Source organism: Typopeltis vanoorti, chromosome 17, assembly GCF_054136105.1.
Source record: "Typopeltis vanoorti isolate ZY-2024b chromosome 17, IOZ_Tvanoo_1.0, whole genome shotgun sequence".
In the NCBI taxonomy this organism is placed as follows: Eukaryota; Metazoa; Arthropoda; class Arachnida; order Uropygi; family Thelyphonidae; genus Typopeltis; species Typopeltis vanoorti.
In genome coordinates, this window is record NC_143565.1 from 105,394,900 (window position 1) to 105,418,472 (window position 23,573).

General features: G+C 34.7%; 1 protein-coding gene across 1 annotated transcript in view; it reads left to right on the plus strand.

The window, feature by feature from the left end:
* Window positions 1-23,573, plus strand: part of Snx6 (sorting nexin 6) — a 210,360-nt gene that overhangs the window by 558 nt on the left and 186,229 nt on the right. The gene's annotated exons all lie outside the window — the stretch shown is intronic.

Here is a 23,573-nt window from a genome sequence, read left to right on the forward strand (position 1 = left end):
TGTTTACAAAATGAAGATCCACAATCATCAAAATATTAATACAGTGGTTCTACATGTATGTGATTCATTCTATTACACATTAATAAACCGAAGGTTAATCTTTATGTCAGCGAAGAAAACAACGTGTGTGAGGGAAAAGCTGAGTTTGTTACTTATTTAATAATTATATTCGAATTAATTATAGAAACATAGGTACTTTGTTTTTATTCACAAGGAACTGCAAATACCTTACCACCCAGAATTTGCAGTAATATCCGCAAATAGAAACTTCTAAAAGTAACTCCACTCTCCAGGCATTTCAGCATTTTTTTTTATTGTAATTTAACTGACCATGTACACGAAATGTAAGCATAAATTTTATAAAATATTGTTAAATAAAATGATTTTTTATAATAGTTCATTACTGAATTGCCTACTGAGTATTGTTTGATACTTGATAACTAGAAGCATAGGTGATTATCATGCATGTAGCAGGTGGAATGAAAATGCAACTCTTGCTTTGATAACCGAAGTTATGCTAGGAGATTAACACGTTAGAAACATCACCTCACTTAAATCCCATAATTTCTAGGTTATTTCATAGTTTGTGTAAAAAAATAAAATTGCCATTTCTTACATAACAGGTTGCTTTTTGTGGCAAAAATAATTAAGAATTAAAATTACTTCCAGACAGGTATATTGTTGGTTGGGATTTTAGTTGACATTTATCGATATTTTTACATTTAGATGTCTAAACCATAAGTATTATTGGTATAAACAGTTGTCAATTAACAACTGATGGTTTTTAATAGACTAATAAAGTTCTGAAAAATATTACTTGATCAATTTTATTAAGGCTTCTTATTTTACGGTGAAATATGACAATTTTTTATTAAAGTAAACTGAACTGCAAGACATCTTTTTTTTTTTTTTTTTTTTTCTTTTGCTACGAAACATATCATCTTATGACTTAATTTTGGGTTATTAGGTAGTGTAAGAATTGCTTAACACATAGTAACTTTCATGAGACTGGATCTGCAAAAGAAACTTTTTTTTTTTTTTTTTTTTTTTAATTATAGGTTTGAGTCTAGTCACTACCACTAGCTTTTCTAATCCTGTTTACATACAGTTGATTTTAGGATTGTTAATCTCTGGTGTAAGCATGTAGTTTTTCCCAAGAAGAAACAGGAATTTTAATTTTTGCTAGGATCGGTCATAGAACAGGTAAAGTTCCTAATTCTAGCTAATATTTAGTTGTGCTGCAAGAAAATACTCATCTTTATATTGAGAACTGGAGTCAAGCTACCCACAGATAACAAGAAATTTAGTAAAAAAAAAAAAAAAAAAAGAAAAAAGTATCGCCCTTTAGGTTTAATAATGATAAGGTTTAATAATTTACTTATAGGTTTTTTTTTATTTTTATTTTTTTTTTTTAATGAATTGAAGAAGATAGGAAAATGAGCAAAGTAAACTTTACATTTCATTTAAGCAAGTAAGGTACTTGTTCTTCCCCCCTCCCTTAAATTAACTGCACTTTAGCTTATGTGATGAATATGGCACTTGATGCCTCCTAATCTTAATGAATTTATTGCTGCTAGTAGTATAGTCTGCTCTCTTCAAAATGAAATATTTTTGTATTTAAGCTTAATTAACAGAGCTTTATTAACAGAATTGCTGTTATTTTAGTAATAATTTAAGTTTTATTTTGATTCAGGTTTATCATTTTTTATGCAGTTGTAACACTGAATATTTAAATTTCATTCACATAAGTAAACTGGGTAAAGAATTTGTTAGATGCTGTCATAATATGAACAAGAGTGTGTGTGTGTGTGTGTCACTCATATTAATATATATTAAAATCAGAAGTGACTATGCAGTGAGAGCTGGACTAAGCCATTTTAGGACTCTGGGTTATTTGAAAATTTTGTTTCACCATTATTTTATTGAAGTAGAAACAGTTCTGGTGTCCTAGATAAGTTGGGCAAGCCTTGCATTTCAATCTGTGGTGAGTTATATAGAGTGAGAGATTGATAGCAGAATTTTGTCAAAATTTGTTTTCATGTTGTTATTTTCAGTCTCAATTTTTAGAGGCTACTATTTCTAATGTAATGGATAAGTGCCTCAAAAGCTTAACATTTTGTAAAGATAATTTCTTTTTTAAAAACTAGTTGAACTCATGACAATTTTAACAGAGGGCAGATTATTTTATTGATAATTCTGCGCAACAAGTTTAATTATGCAATGTTTGAAATTCATTTGTTTTTAATTGTGAACTATTAAATTTTAAATAATCAAAAATTTGTAGTTTTTTTAACCAGTAATTTCTCATTCATTGGTAACAAACAGAAGATTAAAAACTGGCCATTCTCTAAATTTATTGTTCACCAGAATGTAGTTATAATTACAAAAATAGTAATAGTTTTACTTTAATTTAATTTTAATTTTTTAATTGTTGATTTTAAAGCATCTGTATAATTGCAAAGAGATGAGAAAATTTATCCATCAGTTTGTAAATTAATCATGGGAGCAGACAAATGTGTGAAAATTGGATGATGAGAAACTGCCATATTATCTTTCATCTATGTATAGAGGCATGTATGGGGGGGGGGGAACTCTGACTGGAGTCTATTAACTTCCTTTCTGATATCAAGGGGAAAATTTTATGCATTGGCAGCTTGACTGTCTTTCACTTTTTAAAATGTACCTTAGAAACTAGCATCTCCCATTTTAGAGTAGAGGGACATTTGCATGATCATAAAATTAGGAAATATCATCAAACCTCCATATAGTTGAGACTCATTGCCAGAGGCCTCTCTCTCACACACACAGTTTGTTTTAAATATGTTCACTGTCTCTGCATTTGTCACACTCTTGGGCAGTGCATTCCAATCACTCTTCACTCTCCATGCAAGAAATCCACTCTCCCAACTCGCACCTTTCTTTATACCATGGAAGATCCCTTGTTCTCTTCTTTTCTATTCTCATTCTGTGTAAAACCTCTCCCATATTAATTTGGTAATAACCTCTTAACAACTATGTCTCAATCATATTCCCCCCCCCCTCTTGTCTGCCAATTGCATTTTCTCAATTTGTCTTCATACTCAACATTCCAGAAACCACCTTAGTTAATCTTTTCTGAACCTTTTTCCAATACATCTTTTTTTTTTATTTGAAAACCAGGTGACAATCTGCGTACAATAATCCATGTGGCTTGATCAAAACCTTATATAATAGAACCATAACATCCTTCTACAAGTCAGTGCCCTTCACATCATGTCCATTATTCACTGTGCTGTCCTTACAATTTTAGCAATATATCCCCAATATTTTGTCTTTTGTCCATAATCATTCCTAGATCTCTCATCTCCTCTGCCACTGATTGTGTACTCTACATCCCATCTTTTCTTCCCAAATTTCAAAACCTGCAACATTGAATTGATAACCTCGCTCATTTGCCCGTTTATCCAGTGCTTTCAAGTTCTCTTGCAATGCCAAGGTATCTGCTCTACTCCTGATAGTTCTCCCCAAATTTGTATCATCTGCAAACAACTATATATCACTATTCAGATCTCCCAAATATTATTTACATACAAATTAAATTGCATTGGATCCAAAAGAGACCCTTGGGATACACCACTAGTAACTTTCCTCTTCTGGGATATTGTTCCTCCATAGACAAATTGCTGATACCTATTAGGCAGCCAATGTCCATTCAGTGCACTAATCTACTGCCTAGTCCCATCCATTCCAATTTATCCAACTTATCATTTGCCAGTTTATCAAATACCTTTTTGCAAAGTCTAAATATACTACCGTGTATGCATCACCCTTATCTGGTGCATTTGTCACCTTATTACAACAAGTAAGCAGTAAAAATGTTTCAGATTTTTGCCTACTATATATATATATATATATATATATATATATATATATACACACACATACACACACACACACACTATGGGCTCTGCCTATTGTGCCCAAGTTCCAGGCTGGTAAGACAAAAACGTGACATAAAAATGTTTCAAATTTCGACTTATCTATTCTATATATATAGAATAGATAACAGGTAAAAGTAAATAGTGTTTCTCACTTTTTCTGTGAGAAAGCTGAGCTTCATTTTTCATGAACTTGGCACTGTTAAATGTTTAATTTACTAACATTATTATAATTCTGCTATGTTGTTGTTGTGGTTATAGCTTTTTGGCTGTTTAGGGGCAGTTATATATGCCACCATCTAGGGAAATGATTATGAGAAAGTTGGTTTCCTGTTGCCTTTCTTGCTGTATTATATTTATGACAGTATTCTGTGTGTTTATGGGGTAAGTTTGCTTGCTTGTGGGATAAAAAAAAACCCAGATAAACTGGTGGGGAAAACCCTGCTGTCCATGCCCAAGACCAGCTAACTTGGCTATGGCTGAGGAAGATCCTTAAGCTCCTCACGTTGTCTATGGGAATTGAACCACAGATACACCTTCCCTAGGCATATGGTTGTGAAGTGCATAACCACTATACTAACGGTGCAGACAATTCTACTATATAAACTTTTTTTTTTAACTATTTGAGACTTAAACAGATTCATTATCGTTAATAATGATATCTTCAGATTGCACAAAATTAAGCATATCGGAGATTTTAAATAAAGTGGCTATCACCTAGTGTTGAGCAGTATATAAATGAGTATCCTATTGAAAATTGTGTACTAATGATTTTGAAATGAATCATCAGTAACATTTGATATGAACTGTAGACTGTAATAAATAAATATTTGAAAGACAATTCTGAAATCTGAGAGAAACTGACTTTGTACATAGAGATCGAAAAATGGCTGCATATTATGTTAAGCAAGCATGGTGGAATTTAGAAGGTTCAGTAGCATTTTATGAATGCATGTTCCTTGCTTGTAAATCAGAGTGTGCTCTTAAAGAGTATAAAGTAAAATTTAGCTGAGTATGTTTAAAAGTTACTAAACAGAAATAATGATTTTGGAAAGAATCTAAAACATATAAAGGTGGCTGATGTCTTGCAGACTATTAAGAAAGCTTAGAAATAGAGAAAAGTGCTACAAAAGTCTATCATAAAGGTGATTGATTAAACTTGATCCTTCTGTTTGTGTGCAACTGTATTAGGTGGTAGCATTGGCACACCCAGGGAGGGAGCCAAGGGGGCCCTGGATCCCCCCCAAAAGAAAAAGGAAAAAAAAAAACACTAGAAAAATTTCGAAAAAATATTTCATAATTAAAATTATTATTTTTTAAAAATTTATGTTGTCTTCTATTTCTATGCTACTTATGAATTAGCGATCACATAAGGTGGGAATACCCTATAGCATCCTGGCCGGTGTGAACACAAAGCGAATGAAGTAGTGCTCGGGCACTTCTTCATTTGCCTGAGCCGGGCCAGAGGAGATCATGAGTATCATGTATTGGCGATCATTGCAGATACTCGGTCATAGCTCGTGTGCAATGCATAGTGTGTATTCTCAAATCATCTACTCAACCCCCCCCAAGATTAAATCTTGAGTGCGCCACTGGGTAGTAGATGATTTCCATTATTGATGCTGATGCCTCCATGTGCTTATTGGAAATTGCAGATGCTTGAAATGGTCTTTTTAGAGTGGGGGATCTTGGTCGTTGGTTTTGTAGTTGCAGCTGAAGCATCTAAGGCTATGAAGCCAGTGTATTATGCCTATGCTTGTTCTTCTGACTGTTTTGCAGAATGAGAAACCCTGCCAACTCTGTATGAAACTGGCTTATTAACCTTCATTTGAAAAGCCCTGATAAAGGTTCTTTGTCTCCTTGATAGGATTTGAAGGATATCCTGGATTATCTGATTATCTAGCTCTCTTAGCCCATTTATGATACCCAATAGATTTATCTTGCATTTAAAAATAATTCTTTTGAAAATTAAGCAAATAAAACAATGGGAAAATATTTAGGAATAATGCATTTAACAGTAATCTGAATTCTTGAAGTAGGAAAAAAAACATCAGAAATATGAAATGGTAAAATACAATGGTAATCTTTATATCAATGGCATTGTCAGTGGATTGCAGGGGGATGTTCAGTTGTTTGCAGATGATGCAAAGCTGGGAAGGATTATTAGTAATAGTGCAGATGTGGCAGCCCTGCAAGAGGATTTGGATAAGCTAGGTAGATGGGTAAATGAATGGGGGTGTCAGTTTAATGCAGCAAAATGTAAAGTCTTGAGGTTTGGGAAACATCGATGGGGCACTGCATACTCTATGGGAGGAGTTATACTGGAAGTAGGAGAGACAAGAGATCTGGGATTGATGATTGATAGAAACCTGAAATGTAGGGGACATGTTGTGAAGGTAACACAGAGGATTGCTGCAATAATGAGAAGGACACTGACCTGCAGAGATAAAACAGTTATCATTCCGTTGTACAAGACCCTGATCAGACCACACTTGGAGTATTGTTCTCAGATTTGGTCCCCAGGATTTGAAGGAGATAAACTAACTGTGGAAAGGGTACAAAGGCAGATAACAAAGATGGTTTCAGGACTGTACAATGATAGTTATGAGGATCGGCGCTAAGGGAATGTGGACTGTAGAGTTTGGTGGATAGAAGAAGGAGAGGTGATATGATTGAGACTTTTAAGCTGTTGAGAGGTGGTTACAGAGTTGAACTGGGGAGTTCTTTCGCTTGGTTGAACAACGGGAAGGAGTGATGACAAGAGGCCATCCCTGGAAGTTACGAAAGGAAACTGTAAGCAAGAGGGTGAGGAGTGGTTTCTTTTGCATGGAGGGTGGTTGAACCATGGAATGCATTGCCTGATGGAGTGGTGAGAGCAAGAATGGTCAAGGAGTGGTATGATAGACTTTGTGTTTCTTAGGGGGGAGGACCTCTCCTCGATGAGTCTTGATAGACTTTGTGCTTCTTAGGAAGGACCTTTCATGATGAGAGTTTTGACTCCATGGAGGCCTGAATAATAATAATAAAATATGGCATGTTTTAAAAGCTTGGAGTGGCTAGAGACTACATAATCCAGAAAGACTTGATTATAAACAAGTTCCAAGTCCAGATAACTGTAATAGAGGTTTTATCATAAAGAAGTGAAACTAGGCTAAGAATTGTTAGGTGAAATAAGGATTTCTAAAACCTGATATTATGACAGGTAACTTAGAAATCATTGGAGGAAATCAATTTTGGAAAAAGTTGAGATAAGAGACCTTGGAGTGGTGGTGGTGGACAAGATCTGAAGTTCAGAGGTTACCTTGCACAAGTTGAAGACATTACATCAGATTATGGCAATGATGCAGAGGACCCTAACATGTAGAAATAGAGGTTCTGATTTCCTTGTATAAGTTTTTGATCAAGCCTTGTATGAATTATTGTGCATAAATTTGGTCTCTTGGTTTTCATGGTGATGAAAATATGTTGGAAAGGGTCCATAGAAGACTAAGGTTGTAACTGGTCTTTGGGATATGAGGACAGATTGAGGGAATGCAGTTTGCGAAGCCTTGTGAATAGGAGGAAGAGTGGGCATGTGATTGAGACATTTAAGTTGTTACCAGTTATAAGGAGTAGGTTCTTTGCATGGAGAGTAGTTGGTTACTGAAATACATTACCTGACATTATGGTGAATGCAGATAGATTGAATGAATGAGTTTAAAACTTTGATGGGCTTTGTAACAGTTTGCTTCCTGCAATGAGTCTTTTGACTCCACTGGGCTAGTATTAATAATCATGGAATATAATCTCTGAAGATGCATGTAATCAAGACTTCATCACAGGAGATTCCCACTTTCATACAAAGTTCATGATGCTGTGACTCATTTACCTTTTGTTACCCAGCTTCCAAAGTTGGCCTCTTGTTCTAACCTGCCTCTCTCCTTTCTAGGAAAATCTCTTCTACATTTAACCAGTAACAACTCTGTCAGCTTTGTTTAAGTGAGCAGTGCCCTACCTGCCATGACTTATCTTGTTGTGCCATCATTCTGTTTTGGTTTAAGCCAATACAGAATAAAATTTGGTCAGGAAAATTTCAAATTGCCCATTCTTACTCATTCAGTATCCAGCTAGATAACAAATAATGGGGTGTCACAAAGAGTTGAGGATTGGGCATATTATGAATGTACAGAAGGATAGATAGCATACAATCCTAATGTCATTATTAAGCTAATAGTTGAGATGCATTAAACATCTTTTATACTGATGTTCAAATTAATGCCAGATAATAAGTTTACTTCACACAGATGATATTGACCTAAGTATACAGGTTTTATTTCATTAGCCACATTAAATTACTGTGACAAATATGATATGATAATATTGTCTTTTTTTTTTTTTTATTGATGAATTTCATGACATTCCTGATGTACATGATGGTACTACACAAATCTCTTTTTAAAAAAAGAAACTCCTGAGAGGTGGGAGAGCATTTTACATAACTTGTCATCTTCATACTTTGTCCTCCATCTGCTACTCATTGATAGTATTTTTGTGTGCTCTGTGACTTATTTGCATGTATACAAGATAAAAATGTAATCTGGGAGAAAAAAACCCTTGCTACCTCAGTGTGAGATCAACTAACACCTTTTTTTAATTGAAGACCACAATTCTCATTTCAATGAAATAAAAATCAAACTTGGGTCCCTCTTCAAATCAAAGGATGTGATGTCCTGTTTCATTTGTGCTGTGGTAGCATGTATGAAAATGAAGGAAGGAAACCTGCATCAGTTTCATTTTCCTGTATGCATTCTTTATGATCAGCCAATATAAGTGTTCTTGGAGTTTTGAAAATTGATAGGGAAGCCTATCATGCTGTTTGCTGACATTCGACAGCTGTAACCCCATAAACTTGCAATATATCTTTAAGAAGCATTCCACAAATGTTTATCTTCATCACTTACTTCTGGATTCTTTTTCATTACTTCAGTATGTCAGGTTATGCATTTCAACTGTTTAGGTTTGCTAAACAGTTGAAGTAGCAAACTAAAGTAGAAATAGATAATAGAATAAGTAGGTGCTGTGGAAAGCTAATGCAGTAAATGTGGAATAAAAGGGATTGTGCAGAAGATTGAACTAGCAATGTGCAAGACATGGTCTTGCACATTGCTATGGTCTTGCACATGGTCTTGCATATCTGCTCTCCAGCCAAAAGGCTGCGGGTTTAAATCTTGCCGTGGGCATGGATGTTTGTGGTTGTCTGTGAAAATACTAGTGGTGGTGGTGAACAGTGGATGATGGGTTGATGAGGTGGAGTGGAGAGTTGTAAAGTAGGTGCCTAATATATATATATATATATATATATATAAAAAAAGAATGCCACAAGGTGCAACCACAGTGGGTGACCATCTCCAGTTTATCCTGCTATTTGCAGAAACAGGAGTGCTACCTCAAATTAGCTATAATCTGACCTTGTGTTGACTATTGGAACACTGCTTTCACAATGCACAGAAGACTTTATGAAGGTGGTCCGTATGCTATCTCCTGGCAGTCCTAATGCTCCTATCCTCACTCTTAGAGTTGACTCGTCGATTGGACCCAAGACCAGTGGGCGGCAGTAATTGTTTGCAGGTGAGGTATGATTTGTTCTACAAAGCAATACTAAGCATTCTCTGATCTGGAGAGAACCAGGGACAAGTTATCATTCCCTCTAATATCTGAAAGGGATGCTTATGGTGGAAGTAGTGGTCTGAGGAGGCATCTCATTGGATGCACCAACCCGCTTGTGCTTCCTAACAGCATTCGTTCCATCAAATCACACTAAAACACGAGGAAATATTTATTTAAATCCATATATTACAGGCCATTATCAGTGGCAATGGTAATTAAAAGGTAGAATGTGAACAGTGGATTGATTTGAAACAGTGAGAGCCATGTAATGTGATATATACAATGCAAAGGTATAACTGAGGAAACATTTGTGTTATTAGATATTAACTATTAAAAAAACTTCTTTAAAAATAATGTGATTTAAAACAAGACTCTCACGTCTTAGAGGATTGTTCTGATTTAAGTTTACTGTTAAGTAAGGCTTTAATAAATTTAGTTTAATCCTTTATCCAAGTGTAAGCAAACAAAGTTTGCGCCTGAAGTATTTTCAGGACTAAGGCAACTCGTGGTAAAGGTGGACCAAGATCTCATCACTCCTTGTCTTAGTATCTCCCATAATGCAAAGCACATCTCCTTGCGGACATGTATAATGCTATGCATTAAGGGAACGGCCACAACCCAGACTGGTTTCGAAAAAATGATGGAAGTTTAAAAAAAAACTTCCAACATGTTTCTCTAAATCTAAAAACAAGGAGTGATGAGATCTTGGTCCACCTTTACCACAGAGTTGCCTCAGTCCTGAAGATACTTCAGGTGCAATCTTTTGTTTGCTTACACTTAGATAAAGGATTAAACTAAGTGGAAAAACCTTCAAACATGTTTAAGTAAGGCTTCGGTGCTTTCTTTAAATAAATGTTAAAATTTATAGCAACACAGATGAAGTAAGCATGTTTCAGACCCTATGATATTATGGTCTGTATCTATTCTATGCTGTGCTAAAGAATTCACATTTCCTGTTGCTGATGCAAGATTGGTATTCTTTTCCACCAAGCGTACAGTTTGTCCAAAGTAAGAGTGATGACAATCACAAGGAACTCGGCAGATGAAATGAAGAGCCAGAGGGGCACTTATTTTTGGAAGATGGAAACCATGATGATAATTTGTTGATGGGAGAAAAGTAGCCACAATTGTATTTCTTAAGAATTCCAGAAATTGGTTCTGAGATGCCAGAAATATATGGGACAGGGATTCAACATTTTATTTCCTTGTTATTTAGGATTATAGGAATGAAACAAAGACGTGGTCCTTTCTGAGAAGCCATTACTTTTCTATATCATTGATATTTAAGAGTTCTTGCTGTAACTGTTGAGGTGTAGAACATATATAGTGTGAGCATTGTACTGTAGTTTTTTTTTGATAATTCCAGTCTTTTGGAGGGATGTTGAGTTGAATGTAGTGTCCATTGAGAATAAGCATTTTGATGATAAATGGAAGTAATTAGTTCACCTGATGAGTACAAGATCTAAGGAGGATAATTTCTTTTTTAAATTTCCATAGTAAATTTAATTTGTGGGTGTAGATTGTTTTGTATTAGATGATGATGATAAAAAGTAGGTAATGTTTCTTTATTATGGGGACCAATCACAAAAATGTCTGTATAACAAAACAAACCCAAAATGAAGGCTGAGGGTATATGGATGAAAACGGGATATATTTTAAATCTTTTAAATAGAAGTTCTGTGAGAGCAGGGGAGAGTAGACTTCCCATGGCAGTTCTTTCACCTTGACTGTAAAATTTTTTTTGAGAAAGAAAATATCTAGAGGTACATTAGTGAAGTGAGAACCTATATCTAAGCTAACCATTAGATCAGTGGGTTGTAGGGAAACATTTTTCACTTCCCTTGAAAATTAGATGAATTTTTATGCAGTAGGAGTTAATCTGATTTTAATAAATGCTTGAAAATTTGACTATGTGATAAGTAGACAAATCTATAGTCTTCAATTGGAAGAAAAGGAATGCCTTCTTTATGCATCTTAGGTAAACAATAAAACTAAGGGGTTCTAGCAAAATCAGTTCTTCTATGGTGCCTCCATCTGTGTTTACAACTTCATCTAGTAGTGAGTTTACTGATCCAAATTCTTGTATGGCAATCTATCCTCTAATATGTGTTTTTTATTATTTTTTTTATTTGAATTATCCATAGCTACTGTGGCTTTCTGCTTTTCAGCTTTAGTAATAATAAGCCAATTATTACAATCTTAAGGATTCTAAAGCTTTCATTTCAACTAAATCGATGTTTTGTAGTTGGATGTTTTGGTTTCAATGGCACAGATGAAACGAGAGAATAACTTCTGTTCAATGTTAAGGAAATCTAGGTAAGTTATCTTTTTATGGCAAATTCATGTCCATTTGAAAGAGTGTAGATTTCATTTAAAGGGCATCCTGAGATGTTAGCTACTAAATTTTATGGAACAGTATGAAGTGGGTTTTGCTTAGCAACAAGGACATTGAATTGCAATCTGAATTTTTTTTTTTTTTTTTTTTTGTTGAAAGTTTTTTCACTTGGTTATACTATAAATTAAAGATGCCAAGAAATTTATATTCTTGGTTTTAATCCTTTATCCAACTGTAGAGGATTAACAAAGTTTGTGTGGGAAGTAATTTCATGACTGGGCTACTTGTATATAGAGGCTAATGAGTTCACATCACTTGCATTAGTATCCCATAATTCAAAGCATATATCCCTACAGACATGTATGATGCTCTGCATTATGGGATGGATCACTACCCAGACTGGTTTTGACCTTTTGAGGTCTCATCAGTGGAAGCCAGACCTGGGAGAGATACCAAGGTTGAATTAATAGTACAGACTATTTTTTCAAGGACATAGAAATGTTAATTCAAAGATGTGTGAAGTAAAGGGAGATTATGTTCAAAAGTGATAGTTTTTTTTTTTTTTTTCTATCGCCTCTAAAAGTTAGGCCGGAAACTTATGGAACCACCCTCATACATTATCTTCTGCTCACCACTTAATTGCATACAGTCTCTGCTCTAATCTAGTCTTTTGTCAAATCAACTTATTAGCCTAGTCATTATAAAAGCATCTGCTCTATCAGCAAAATAGTTTAGCTTTTTCTTCTCTACCGTTAACATTTTAGGAGCATTGCGATTTTCTTTTTCACAGAAAATTTAGAGTATTAACTTGTCATTGTTTATTTGTTTCAACATTTATTATTATTCATATTCAACAACAGCAATTATTCTGAGTTGTCTTTTGCAATGGGATCTTTTAAACTTCAGTTTCCTATCTATCATAACTCCAAGACCCATAGCCTTATCAATTTTTTGTAACATAATCTCAGCAATGTAATATGCTGCTGGAAATTTCATCATTCCAAAGTGCGTAACTTTGAATTTACTAACATTAAATTAACAGCCATTATCATTTGCCCACTGATCCAGTTTATTCAAATCATTCTAGTGCTATATTTCAGTAGCATCCCTGATTGCCTAGCCTATCTTTGCAGTATTAGCAAACAACTGAATGTCTCTTTTCTGATCCTTTCCAGTATTAATGTACAGATTGAACAATAATGATTCAAGGACTGATTTTCTGAGATTCGTCACTGGTCACTTTTGAATCTGGTAGATTCACACCCACCATATACTGCTTTCTGATAGAGCAACCCTTATCAACTCAAGAGTTTTTATATTCCAATCCCCTATTCTCCAATTTATGCAACAGCATTTTCGCATATCTTATCAAATGCCTTGGCAAAATCTAACAGTATCATAGTGTATCCAGTCCCTTTTATCTAACTTAGCTGTAACATTATAAAATATGAGTAGACTGCTAAAGCACAGCTTCCCTATAGTAAACAGATGTTTTTATTTGCAAAATACAGCTTGTCTTAATCCATTTTTGTATGCAAATTCTTGCCAACTTCTCTAAAATCTTCGTGCCAGAGATGGGTCAATAGGTTCACATCAATTTTTGCACCACTCTTGTACAGTGGAATTATCATACATTCTTGTGGGATCATTCCTTAACTAAGACTCAAGTTATATAAACATGTCAAGGGCCAAGCCATATTTGGCTGAATGTTCCTTTAGTGCATGAGCTGATATATATACACTATTCTGCCGTATTGCTAAATATCTATCCAGATTATGCAGCAGCTCTTGAACCTGATTTGTAAGCACCTATCTCTTCATCTAATGTAGTGGTAGCATTGTGCACAATTTTATGTACACCAAGTTGATAGATCTTAATGAAGTGAGCACTTGTGATATGAACAATCTCATCTGCATTCACTGCCGATATTCTTCCATATTTGCCTTTATTTTTACTTGCAACACACAGATTTAAAATTCTTTTGTGTATTTTCATTTAGTAGTGGGAAGAGTTTAAAATTTTAAGACAACACAAAGAACTAGTCATAATTGGTACCAACATCTATTGTAGGATAGGATAAAAAGAGGTTTACAAGTATTAATTTGACTTTAAAATGGGGAATGTTTCAGCTCTTGGCTAGTGGGGGGTAGAACAAGACAAGAGGTCATACCTAGAAGTGGATAAGAGTGTGGTTAGCAAAAGGCATGAGGACTAGATTTTTCACTTGGAGAATGGGAAATGAATTGGGTTGCATGAGCCAATTCTGAGTGCTTTGCTTATATGATCAAAGAGGTATGATAGATAATGTTGATAATTTAGGTCTCTCACAATGACTCTTTAGGACTCTGGAAGTGCCCATGCAATAATAATACATAAGACCATGGCAAAAACTATCAATTTTGGTAAATTGATACAGCCATACTTTGTGGAGGCTTGGGGAATGTTTTAAAGCTGCTGTTGATTTCAAAAACAGGCTGTCTTTATAATAACTGCTTTGTAGCATGTTTTAGGTTTTACACATAATCCTGTGAAAGGTGTCCAAGATATCTTCTGCTGGTCTTCACTTGCTATAACAATGCTTCTGAATGTATTTTTTGTGTTCTTTAAAATGAATAGCAACAGAACTTCTTCCTTTCTGTCCATAGCACTCCAGGTCACAAAAACTGGGTCACTTTTATTATTATTATTATTCCGGGCAACTCCAAGGAGTCGACAGACCCATCGAGGGAGGCCCTAACATCATGTCAAGAACAACTATTCGACATTCACACAGTATCTATCATACCTTGCCTTGAACTCATTCACGGTCATAGCACCCACAACACACTCTGGCAGCTTATTCCACTCATTCACCACTCTCCAAGTAAAGAACCTAGCTCTAACACCCTTGTCAACCACATTCTTGCCCAGCTTCCATGCATGGCCCTTAGTCCTCCCACCACCAGTCCTATTTTCAAAAATATCTTCTGGATTAATCTTATAGAAACCCTTCAGCAATTTGAATGTCTCAATCATATCGCCCCTTTTCCACCTATCGACCAATTTCTGCAACCCACAAATCTTGAACCTATTCTCATAAGGTTCATTCCACAGACCTGTTATCATCTTGGTCACTCATCTCTGGATCCTCTCCACTTCCTCCCCATCATGAAGAAACCCTGGTGCCCATAACTGGGTACGGTAGTCCAGATGGGGTCTTATCAAGGCTCGATACAGAGGAACAACAACTTGTTTGTCTCTGCTTGTTAAAGTATTTTTCAGCAACCAAGTGATTTGATGAGCTGATTTAGCCACTTTTGCAATGTGCCCCCTAAACTTCAATTCCTTATCCACCAACACTCCCAAATCCCTGGCCTCATCAATCTCCTGGAGTACGGTTCCACCAATGTGATATACTGCTGCTATTCTTCACCCCAAAGTGCATAACCTTACACTTTGCCACATTAAATTTGACAATCCATTTTTCCTAGCAAATGGATGTCAATTTAATGTGCAAGTACTTCATATACTTCTAGATGCGATAAAGGATAATCCTGCCCCCCCCCTCCCTTTTGGGTGGAGGTTACTGGTTTGATATATGGTTTAAATGTAGTATGGAGTTTATTTATTAAGCACTCTGGATATCTTTTCAGATGTACCCTGATTGTATGGGATTGTAAGTTTTTGCCATGATCTTGTGTGTTATTATTGCATGGGAACTTCCATGGAGTCCTATATTAGTCATTGTGGGAGACCTTAATTATCAACATTATCTATCATACCTCTCTTTGAAACCATTAACAGGCAAAGCATTCAGAATTGACTCATGCAACCCAATTCATTTCCCATTCTACAAGTGAAAAATCTAGTCCTCGTGCCTTTTGCTAACCACACTCTTATCCAACTTCCAGGTATGACCTCTTTTTCTGCCTCCACTAGCCAAGTGCTGAAACATTTCCCTTGCATCATATCAGACTTCATATACTTCTGGATGCGATGAAGAATAATTTTTTTCCCCCTTTTGGATGAAAGTTGCTGGTGGGGAAGGAGGAACTTAGTATGAGATTTGTTTTGGGAACATGCCTTTTCTGTAAGTACTTTCAGAAGCACTTTTCTGCTGAACTGGCCACTATATTTCTTCACATTATCCTAATCATGCAAGAACTAGAGCAACTACTAATCAACATTCATAACTGTCAAACTTCAAACACTTGAACAAATTTCTCATCCTCCACCATTCCGTCCACCTCTGTTCTTTTGAAACAATATCACCCAGTACTGTTTTTCCCACTGAATACAATGCAACTAGTTTAAGAAATCTATTGCTATATTTCTTAATCTCCATATCCACATATAGCATTGTTGTATTATAGGTCTTGACCTTTCATTTTTGGGGTTATGATAATAAAAGCTTAAGCATGAATTCAGAAGTGGAAACAGCACATGTGATGATACAGTCCTTAATATTTTTTGATACACTACTGTTTTAGTGGCGAACCTTTTTATACACGCGTGCCAAAAATTTACTAATCGATTTGCTGACATGCCGGGCAGTTTTTAATAGGGAGAAAATTAATCTAACTTAATTTATTTATAAATTTATAATATATACTGTATATTTATTTATAATATTTTCTTTTATTTATAATATTTATTTATATATAAATTTATAATATTCAGTGTAAAATTGATTATTGTATTATTAAATTGATTATCATTATATTGGTTTGAAAAAAAAAAGAAACAGTAGCGAGAAAAATATTTATGCATTGTAACTCGCCATCAAAGTTACCTGAGCAAGGGAAGCAGCAGAAGGATGTCAACTTGTCGGCGAAACGCTTGCCATATTTACTCGAAAATAACTCGCCCTTGCGTATAACTGGTACCCCTGATTTTACTTTACAAAAAAAAAGACATTAAAAAGTGTTGCATATGCCTTTTGCATGAAAAATGTTTAAACATGTTCACATTGCGGCGATAGTAACTCACTCCTTGCAGTTAACAACAATCCCTCCCCAACAACCATTATACTGCAGATGCAATAAAAACAAATAGTTTTATTGTATCCCTGATTAAGGTACAGAGGCTTTTGCGGTCTGTGTAGTATATTTCTCAACAAATAGTGTAATTAGAGACAGCTAAAATAAAAACGGCACTAACTAATGAATCGCATGTCCCCTCTCACAGAAACTATGCTGTATAGACAAGCAAAACCATATGTTGCACCGGAAACACAGTATCTAACTAAAAACTTTTGTCCAATTTTTCAATTACATGAAATAAGTGTTTGTTTTATTGCATTTGAAATTCTCAATGTAATTATGACAGATCACAAAGGCTAACTTCAAATAAAATTCTACCACAAATTGAAACATGCCATATAATGCATGTGTGAGTTCCTTTGCCAGCTCAAATGCAAACAAACAGCGATGAAATTCAACCAAAGGTTGAAATTTTGTGTGAGTTGAGTCTACCGATAAAGAAAAGTTCCTTCAGAACGATAAACGACACCCCGTCGTGAACGTGTTAAAACTAAGAAATATATAGTGAATGTTGTTATGACAGTTTCAGATATTATGGAATTTGGTTGAAGAGAATTAGCTTTTCAACTCGATTGTCGGTTGCCTTTGTCTTTGGGTCATGTGATCTTTTGTTAATACTGCACCAATCATATGCACATCTTCATAACTGCTCTCTGGTGTAAAACAAAATTTAACTTGTACATATAACAATTAAAAAAGTTGAATAATTTATAAGCGTATAAAAGGATATCACCTGTAAATCGCTGACGTGCCATAGGTTCACTATCTCTGATCTAAAAGATCAGTTGCTGTACAAAAAAAAAATTTTAGCTTTTTGCTTCATAGATTTTGAAAAAATTCTATAATTTTTGTTAGCTATATAAGCTGTGAAACTTTCTTTAATTATAGGAATCTTAAACATTGGTGTGAACTCATTTAAGGATAGTAATAAACATACTAGAACCAACAATCCACTCAGGATACACAATATTTTCACACAGTGGATGGATACAAAAAAGAGGAATCTACAGGGATGTGTATATCACCAATGCTGTTTAGAGTTTTTGACTTCCTGCATGACCCTTTTTAAGGATCATGCAGGAAGTCAAACCATAATAGGCATTTCAATTGGTGGAAGAAACATAACATAAGATATGCATACAATACAACACTAATCACTGAGGTGAAGAGCTCTGCAAAATTGTTAAATTAAGAGCTGTGATAAATTTGAACTAAAAATGCACACAGATAAGTAAAATGGAATAAAAACCTAAACATAAAAGGCTACCTCATTGAAGAAAAAGTAGAATTATAACACTGGAGGAAAACGTAGGCTAAAATTCTCTGCTAATAAAGTTTTTACCCAAGTATCATAGGTATCATCAGCCAAGTCGGTAATTTCCTAACTTATTAAAAAAAAAAAAAAAAAAAAGCTATGCAAAACCTTAACCTCCACATCTTAATCTTTCTCTGAATTTATAGTTGAAATCATTTAATTATTACTAAGGTTGACAAGGGAAAGGTTTTTTAAGATAGAAAAGAGTGCAAGAGAAAAACGTATTACTTAAGACTATTCAACTTGCAGGCCTCTCGCATTTGATTCTACCTGTAGTCAACTAAATAGACTTAATTATCTTATGTTTATTTGGGATGATCAGAAGAAAAAGTACTTCAAGGGCTCACTTTAGTGAGTACAGGAGCGGCAAACCCGAGGTACCTGATGCGACCGTGCATTACTTCATGTAATATACATCTGTATATTATCTGTAGACTGGTCCCTACGCTTTTTCTTTCATGTTGTTGTTCTTGCTCCCCTCCCCTTGAGGGCTAGGGGTTGAGTCTTTCCTATTATACTATTGTTTTTTCCATCTTGTGCAGTGGGAGTCTGTTTTCCCTCCCAAAAAAGCAGGTTTTGGAGGCCTTAAGGTGGCAGCCCCACCACTGAACTCGTCCTGCGAAAGGTTGGTAGCCTATCCAGGGGAATTTGCAATTACTTGCAAAGCTCTGAAGAAGAAAAATAGAATGGATTTTATTGGAATTGACCTGGCTAATGGACAAGGACTCTTTAAGAAATTAAAGATAGCTACTTGGAGTGTCCATGGAATTACACACACGATTGAGCTAAACCAGGAACTAAAAAATAGAAACATCGATATAGCAGCAGTAACTGAAACAAAAAAGAAAGGATCTCAAATTCAGGAAGATTCTCGTGATCTTCTCCAGAGTTACAGAAGACATGGGCTTCATCTGGGGTTGCAGTTTGGATTAATAAAAATGGAAAAACAAAATTTCAGATTATACTTGGATATCAGACAGAATAATCAGTTAGAATGAAAATTATGAATCGAACATTTTCAGAATTTATGCACCAGTAGATGGAAGAGACAGAAGGATTTTACGGAAAACTTCAGGAACGTATTGATGAAACAAATAAAAATGAAGCAACAATCTTGATGGAGATTTCAACGCTAGAGTGGGAAATAACCCAATAACAGGATGCATTAGATCAGAAGAAGAATTGTTAATCAATAACAATGGAATTTTATTAAGAGACTTCAGCATATTTAACAGTCTAAAAATTAGCAATACGTTCTTCAGGCATAACAATATACATAAGTGCATATGGGAAGCAAGAGAAACTAAATCAGTAATAGATTACATTATTATTAACAACAAACTAAATAATAATATCAAGTATACAAGAGTTTTTAGAGGAAGTGAAATTGATAGCGATCACATGTTAGTTGAAAGCAGATTTGAATTCATAAAAAGAACCACATACTTCAAAAGAAAAAAAGATGATGTACCAACATCTCAAACAGTTTAAAATTCAGCTCCTAGAACAGGAGAGTATCAGAAACTTATATAAAAGCAGAATAAGAGATAAAACAAAACCACCCACAAACAATATTGAAATTGACTGGAAAAATATAAAGGAAACCATACTAAAAGCAGCGGAAGAAAGTTTAGGATATAAATCGAGGAAAATCAAAAAATGGCTCAGAACTTGGAATGATGACTTAAAGGAATTAATTGAAAGGAAAAAACAAGCTTTTAAAATCTATCTGAAGAGTAAAAACACTGCTGACTATATAGAATATAAGAAACTACGGGCTGAAGTCAGAAAGCTTTCCAGAAATATATGCAGAGAAGATTGGAGTAAATATGTTAAATCATTAGGGCAGGATATCATGGGACCCCAAAGAATAAGTTTTAAAATTTTCAGGCATCTACAAACAGCAGAAAATGACCAATTAAGAAATAATCTAATTTCCAAAGTGGATTGGATAGAACACTATAAAACATTGTGGAATGAAAAACAAGAAATACAAAACTAATGAAATTGAAGATATCAATACACAGGAAACTACAGAAGAAATAGCAATGGAAGAATCAGAAAAAGAATTTAAAAACTCAAGAAATAGAAAAAGCCCAGACCTGGATGGAATATGCGTTGAGCTCTTTAAATATGCAGACAATAGCTTAAAAGAAAACCTACTTAAACTCTTCAATAATATCTGGAAATATCAAAAGATCCCAAAAGAATGGGAAACTGGAGCAGTAATAAATATTCACAAAGATCCCAAGGACAAATGTGGAAATTACAGAGGCATTACTTTCTTAATAACAGCATCAAACTATATGCAAACATTTTAAAGAACAGACTAATTAAATATAACAAATTATTTAGAAGAAGAACAGTGTGGTTTTAGAAGAGGGAGAGCATGCACAGATGCCTCTTTCACAATGCAACAGATCATAGAAAAAATAAAAGAATTTAATCTGCCCACTTCTATTTATTGACTACGATAAGGCATATTATAACTTGAACAAAAATCTACTCTGGAAAATATATTACAAGATGATAAAATACCTCAATTAATTAATGCAATAAAAAGTCTATGCAGGGAAACAAAAATTTGCAGATGGAACATTTTCAGAACCTATAACTATAAATAAAAGAGTAAGACCAGGTTATGGCTTATCCCCAATCCTATTCGACATAAACGGAATCCTAAAAGAATGGAAAACAACTGTGGAGTTAAACTAACAAATAATATACAGCTAAATACAATACTTTATGCAGATGATCAACTACTAATTTCAAATTCAGAAGATAAACTCCAAATTGCAACTAGCCATCTAAATAAAAATACAGCTAAATACAATACTTTATGCAGATGATCAACTACTAATTTCAAATTCAGAAGATAAACTCCAAATTGCAACTAGCCATCTAAATAAAATAGCAAAAAAATTTTAAATGAAAATCTCTGAAACAAAAGCTATGGCAATGTGTGAAAACCATTCAAAAATTGTTAAGCTTATTACAATTATGCTTAACAATAAAATAATAGAACAAGTTACAGAATTCAAATACTAGGGAAATATAATCTCGTAATACAATACTGATTCACAATTGGAAGCAAGACTACAAATTTACAATAAAATAAATGGCATAATTAAAAGAAATTTTGGAAAACAAATGGCCAAAGAAGCTCAATTAAGATTACATGACATGATCTCTAAACTATCTCTCAAATTTGGAGGTGAAACTTTGATTCTAAAACAAAGAAACAGAACTAGAAGCAGCACAGATGAAGTTTCTAAGACCTCTCCTGGACTCACTAGGTTAGATAAAAAGAAAAACGCAGAAATAAGAGAGTGATTAGATACAAAAAAAAAAAAACATCATACAAGAAATAGAAGAATATCAGAAAAATTGGCTACATCATATAGTATAACACTCAGGATCCCCAAATTAGCATATAAATATAAACTTACAGGAAGAAGAGACCTTAGATGTCCAAGATTATGGTGGAAAGGGACTTTATCTGCAGAGTAGGAATAGGACAGGACATAAAAAGCCTATTCCTGAATTTCTCAGAAGAAGACGAGAAGAAAAAGCTAAAAATTTTCTTGGCTCATACACCTCAATGGTAGTCTTCCCAAAGTTCCACTGTATGGTATTCCATTAAGACCAGTCATATCCTGTGTAGGATGTCTCACTTATAAAAATTTCTAAATTCTTATCTATAAATTAAAGATGCCAAGAGATTATATTATTTGTTTAATCCTTTATCCAAGTGTAAGAGTTTGCACCTGAATTATTTTCAGGACTAGTCAATTTGCAATTGTATAAAGAAGTTCTTTATACAAGTTGCCCAGTCCACAATCTGTAATCCACACAGGTGTGTGGATAGCAGCAGTTGGTTGATAAAGGGAGGAAAGGGGGATATGATAGAAACATTTAAGTTGCTTAAAAGATTTTATAAAATAGATGCAGGTGAAATCTTTCAGCACTTGGCTAGAGAGACCAGAACAAGGGGGTCATCCCTCGAAGTTGAATAAAGGTGTGGTTAAATGGGGTGTAAAGGACTAGTTTTTTTGCTTGGAGATTTGTGAATGATTGGGACGAGTTACCAGAGTTGAGTGTTTGTCTGTTAATGGATTCAAGGAGAGGTGATAGTTGGGTCTTCAGTTGTGAGTCTTCGAACTCCATGGAGAGGTTCCTGTATAATAATAATCAAGCCAGATCAATAACACCAATTTGGTTCCTTAATTTATTAGTGTCCTGCTCTAATTCCACATTTTTTTGTTCTGTGCATTTTGAATCTAACCACTTCCACATGATTACTCACCAACTGGTAGCATCATGGTGACATCTATTATAATTGTGAGATATTAATTCCAAATGCTGATGTCCTATGTTTTTCCTCCCTCCTTACAGTCAATTTCTGTAGTTAAAGTTGTCCATTATTATTATTATTATTACTCGTTTCTATTGCTCTCCAATGTATTTGCCTGAACATTTCCTGACTTGCATCAACATCTGCACTAAATATCAAATTTCTGCTCACCTCAACCTTAGGAGAGAGAAACTCTACATGGAGGAGACTGATCTTCTGAGATCAGTAATACTTCCTCTTTAATCCTTTAGCATTTTTGAAAGCTGCAATAACCATCATATTCAATTCTTGGGAATACATATTTTGACCATGATTTAGTTGACATGAATGATTTGCAGATACTGATTATTATTATTTAAACCAGGACCATAAACTGCTCCTTTATTCTTAATATTCATTACATTGGTGCATAACTTACTCCTGGTCCATTTCTCACCATTGCTCACCACATCATTTGACATAACTAATACAGAGGCAGAGATGACTTCCCATTGAGGCCATCCTATGTATTGCTATGTACAATGTATTCCAAGGGTGAGAAGGTTAAATAAGGTGGGTGTGAGATGGATAAATAAAGAGATTAAGCATGCGATACAGAGAAAAAGGCATTGTGGAGGCATCATAAGAGAAGTGGAAATAACCAATTCCATGAGGTCTACAAAGACCAAGCAAGGAGAGTGACTTGGTTGGTGAGGGTATCACTATGTATTCTGAAAGAATGTACCAGGGAGTTGACACCTGCCTTGACATTTTTTTAATACGAGTCTTGCACTTGGTCATGTTCCTAAAGAGTGGAAGGAGGGCAAGATTGTGCCACTTCATAAAGGAGGTCATCATACTATAGGCCTATCTGTGTGTCAGGTGTTGTGGTTAAGTTGTTGGAGAAGCTTGTGAGAACTAGGATCCAGAGTTGGGTTGATAACAATGGTATTATCTTTGATGGACAGCATGGATTTGATAAAGGGAGGTCATGTTTTAGTAATT